Here is a 4,996-nt window from a genome sequence, read left to right as displayed (position 1 = left end):
TGGTGAAAATTTGAACGAAATCAGACAAAACAGAGAAAGGAGGTAGGAGGCATTTTTTGGTCCAATTTTTCAGGAAATATTTTGCGCCGACTCAGTTAGCCAGTGAATAAGCCGGGGGGGGGGGGGGGGACCACTATTTTTTTTTTTTTGGACCTAATTCGTGAGATAGGGCTGCCTATTATTTTGTGATACAGTGTATATACATTATAATGAGCAGGAACAGTCATCAATTTAAAATATTGTATTTTAGAAATTTAACAAGCAAAAATGATATATTGTTAACATAAAATAAAATGAAAGAAAATGTGTTCATTCAACATCATGATTGTATATTCTCTTTTCTTATTTTAGTCATCTGAAAGTTTACATATAGCAACAATATGTTGTTGAGGATAAGTGCAGAAATTGAAATTCTCGTAACCAAATAGATAAACTATAGAAGCATTGCGATCCCCCCCCCCCCTCTCTCTCTCTCTCTCTCTTTCTCTCCCTCCCCCTCTCTCTCTCTCTCTCTCTCTCTCTCCCCTCCCCCTCTCTTTCCCCTCTCCCCCTCTCTCTCTCTGTCTCTCTCTCTCCCCTACCCCACTCTCTTTCTCTCTCTCTCTCTCTCTCTCTCTCTCTCTCTCTCTCTCTCGCCACCTTGTGTCTGTAAATAAGAAAGCTGCAGTTTTCACAAATGCTCTATTTTTTGTTGTATTACTATTTTATTTTATTTTCTGTTGTTCTAAAAGCCAAAAAGGAGATTCCCGTTTCCGGTACGTACGTGGACACGTACATGTTGCACTCCGTATCTGGACACCTACCCCCCCCCCCCCCCCCTGGAGAAATCCCCCCCCCCCGGATAACCACCCCAGTCAACTACCCCTATATAGGACAACTACCACCTAGGGCAACCACCCTCTAGGACGGCTACCCCCAGGACCAGGGGCGTCGCTATACTTTTCAGTGGGAGGGGGGGGGGGGGGTGTAGAGGCCAACGATTACCGACAAAAGTAGCCACCAATTACCGACAAAATTAAATTTCCAATATCTACAAAGTCAACTCTATAAACCTGGGGCCGAAGGCTAAATTGTTTTTCCTATGGACTATCTATAGTACTTGCATATGCGCAAAATGGTCATTTTCCTCGACGACATTAATATACGAATTATTTCTTAAATTTAGTCAGCATCATAGCTATATATCTTAATGCAGGCGCGGAGCTAGGATCTTATTTTAGGGAGGGGCGGTAGTGAGCAAGCGAAGCGCGCTCATTAGGGGGTGTCGGTGTTAGGCCTCCCACACGAAGCGTGGAAGCTTAGACGTTTCCTTAAATTATTAGGATTGTACCGTTTTCGACTGGTAATCCTAGGCTGAATGAAGTTTCCCCCCCCCCCCTCCCGCGCGAAGCGCGAAAGCTTTGACGTTTCATTAAATTATTATTAAAAAAAGAAGACGATTTTCTGTACCATTCTCGACTGTTTATCCTTTTCTGAATTCAGTATTCCCCCCGCGCAAAGCGCGGAAGCTTTGACGTTTCATTAAATTATGAGAAAAAGCAGACGATTCGGTGTACTGTTCTCGACTCTTAATCCTAATCTGAATAAAGCTTCCCCCTCCCGCGCGAAGCGCGGAAGTTTTGACGTTTCATTAAATTATTAGAGAAAGAAGACGATTCGTCGTACCGTTTTCGACTCTAAATAAGCCCTATTCATCTGAATTCAGTTTCCCCCTTTCGCGCGAAGCGCGAAAGCTTTTACGTTTCCTCATATCATTAGAGAAAGAACACGATTCGTTGTACCGGTTTCGACTTTTAATAAACCCTATTAATTTTGTCTGAATTCAGTTTCCCCCTAATTAAATTATTAGAGAAAGAACACGATTCGTTGTACCGTTTTCGACTCTAAATGAGCCCTATTAATTTTGTCTGAATTCAGTTTCCCCCTCTCGCGCGAAGCGCGGAAGCTTTGACGTTTCCTTAAATTATTAGAGAAAGAAGACGATTGGTCGTACTGTTCTCGACTCGTCTAAATGAAGTTTTCCCCTTCCGCGCAAAGCGCGAAATTTTTGGCGTTTCATCACAATATAGAGAAAGGAAGACGATTCCTCATACTGTTTTCGAATCTTATTATTATTAAGCCCTATTCATCTAAATTCAGTTTCCCCCTCTCGCGCGAAGCGCGAAAGCTTTGACGTTTCCTCAAATTATTAGAGAAAGAACACGATTCGTTGTAACGTTTTCGACTTAAAGTAAGCCCTATTTGTCTGAATTCAATTTCCCACTTTTGCGCGAAGCGCGGAAGCTTTGACGTTTCCTTGAATTATTAGAGAAAGAAGACGATTCGTTGTACCGTTCTCGATTCGTCTAAATAAAGTTTCCCCTTCCGCGCGAAGCGCGGAATTTTTGGCGTTTCATCACAATATAAAGAAAGGAAAATGATTCGTCGTACCGTTGTTGACTCTTAAACCTTGTTTGAATTTAGTTTCCCCGAAAATTTTAAACCTCTGATTTCTTTAGCTGATATTATAGGAAAGTGAAACTTCGAGAAAATACAAGAATTGTAGTTGTAGTCACTCTCGAAGTCGTCACAGCGGCTAAGAAGTCGCAGTTCGTAGGGAAAAAAACTTGTCGGCCGACCGACAATATACATCTCACCGACTTCAAACTTATGCATTGATGAGGATCGAGCAAGAATACCGACACAGCTGACCCGACACAGCAACATATTTACCCGTGTCTTTCTTGCTCCCTCGCTCCACCCAACAACCCCCTTTTCTCTTTTACTCCCACTCCTCCTCTCTCAGACTCTTACCTCCCCTCTCTCTCCTCTCTTTCATCCCCCGTTTCTTTTGTTTCCCTTTCACTCTTTTTTCTTCTTGTTTTCATTTTCTTTCTTTTCTTTCTTTTCCTTTCTTTCCTCTCCCCCTCTTTTTCTTTTTTCTCTTTCTTTCTTCTCTTTTCTTTCCTTTCTTTTCCTTTCTTTCCTTTCTTTTCCTTTCTTTCTTTTCTTTTCCTTTTCTTTTTTTCTTTTCTTTCCCTTCCCCTCTCTTTTTTTCCCTCTCTTTTTTTCCCTCCCCTTTTCTCTTTTTCCCGACGGCAGCGCAATTTTACCGACAATATCCTGACAGGTGGGGGGGGGGGTGTCGCACCCCCCCCCCCCCACACCCCCCCCCCCCTTTGGCGACGCCCCTGCCCAGGACAACTACCACCGTACAACTATCCCCAGACAACTACCTCCTAGGACAACTACTTCCTAGAGTAGTTGTCATAGAGGATTGCTGTCGTAGGGGGTACTTGTCTGGGGATAGTTTTCCTAGGGGGTACTTTTCCAGAGAGTAGTTGTCCGGGGGGTAGTTGTCCAAGGGGTAGTTGACTGGGGTGGTTATCCGGGGGTGAATGTCCAGGGGGTAATATTTTTTTTACACGCTGGCCTGGAGCCGTGCACTCAAGTGGCAATTTGTTCGAAAGCTGTATTTCGCCCTCTACGATGGCCGATCTCATTATCATCGTTATCAGGCGCTACAATAATCATAGTTTAGGAATAAAATTGCATACATGATATACAACATATGCGAAAATTAATTAGTGTGGTTTTGGGTAAAAAGAAGCTGTTTTAGTTTAGTTTGAAATGTTTCTAGACACTATGCTTCCGAAGCTATGCAGGGTAGCTAGTCTCAACAGAAGTTGTGCAACATGTCCAAAAGCGCATTCATGAACCTGACCATGGTGGGGGTGGGGGAGGGGGGGGGGGCAACGAGCGTCGTGGTTGTGGCAGACGAGTTGGTTTTTTATAAAAATTGAAAAAGGGAGAAACAGATTAGTGAACGTGTTGAGCAGTATTCGAGTTTTTGTAAGTAAAACACAAATTGGCAACACTGACGTATCTTGCGAGTTCCTCTTCAAGGCTATGTTCAGAAAATTTCGTACATTTTCATTTTCTTATTTATTGATGAAGGAATAGATTTGTTTCATACAGGGGTTGTCTAAAAACATAACTGCAAATATTATATTAAGGGTGATTGTAGGACTGAAAATTTTCTTGAGGTAAAATAAAATATTTAAGACAGAGCAAAGGGAAGGGGAGCTCGCCAGGGCGCCACCGTGAGTCGCCAATTTGTGATTAATTGATCGCACCTTCGAATATTCATAACTTTCAATAAATTTCAAATCGCTTACTCTCAATGTTATGCTTCTATTACAACCAACTTAATATCAGGGTGGCCTTCTTCTTTAAAGTGCGGGTAACATTGTTGAAGGTTGATGAAAAAACTGCGTAATTTTTAAAATAAAATGTCACTTATTTTATTCCTTCTTCTGTAGGCCTACTAACCCTCTAACATGCAAAAGACCCTGACAAAATTCTCAAACCACAAAGATATCTATGGTTTTCTTTGAAGGCGCCATTGTGCGACACCCTCTAACAGTACATTTTCCCAACCATTTTTTTAAATTTTCCCAACCGTTTTTCCATGAAAATAGGACACATAACAGGCTTTTTGATTTATTTCAACACATGTTTGGAATGGTATGCAGATCCAATTCATTGCTTTGTGACGATTAACATTCGCCTAGAATTATTTTTTCTCTCAATTGTTCTCATTAATAATGGTCTGTTTACACTCAAACTGTCATATTATCTTAAATGTACATCTTGCATTGAAGGCTCTAACTTAGCACCATTTTCTCTCATCTCAACAATGTTACCAAGTTCCTTTAAAGACCGTCAACACTACTGGGCCAGAAGGGATTAGACCACACAGCGAGGTCACTGGCAGGTGGCTATCTCATTAACTCAGCTCTCAACTAACATAAGAAAGAGAGGATCGTGGGGGACCAACAGGCACCGATTGGGGAAGTTTTCTATATAGAGGGAACAAGTAGCTTCAGTGGGACAGTGGGGCTTAAAGTAAGGGTATGGAATTGATCGCGGAACCCATTGACCAAGCTGGCTTTTTTCTTATTTGTAACTACTACGAAACAGATACACAAATGAATGATGTAAAGAAAACTTAGAC

Source organism: Strongylocentrotus purpuratus, unplaced genomic scaffold (assembly GCF_000002235.5).
Source record: "Strongylocentrotus purpuratus isolate Spur 01 unplaced genomic scaffold, Spur_5.0 spur5_scaffold_2, whole genome shotgun sequence".
Classification (NCBI taxonomy): domain Eukaryota; kingdom Metazoa; phylum Echinodermata; class Echinoidea; order Camarodonta; family Strongylocentrotidae; genus Strongylocentrotus; species Strongylocentrotus purpuratus.
Note: the sequence above shows the minus strand (reverse complement) of the source record.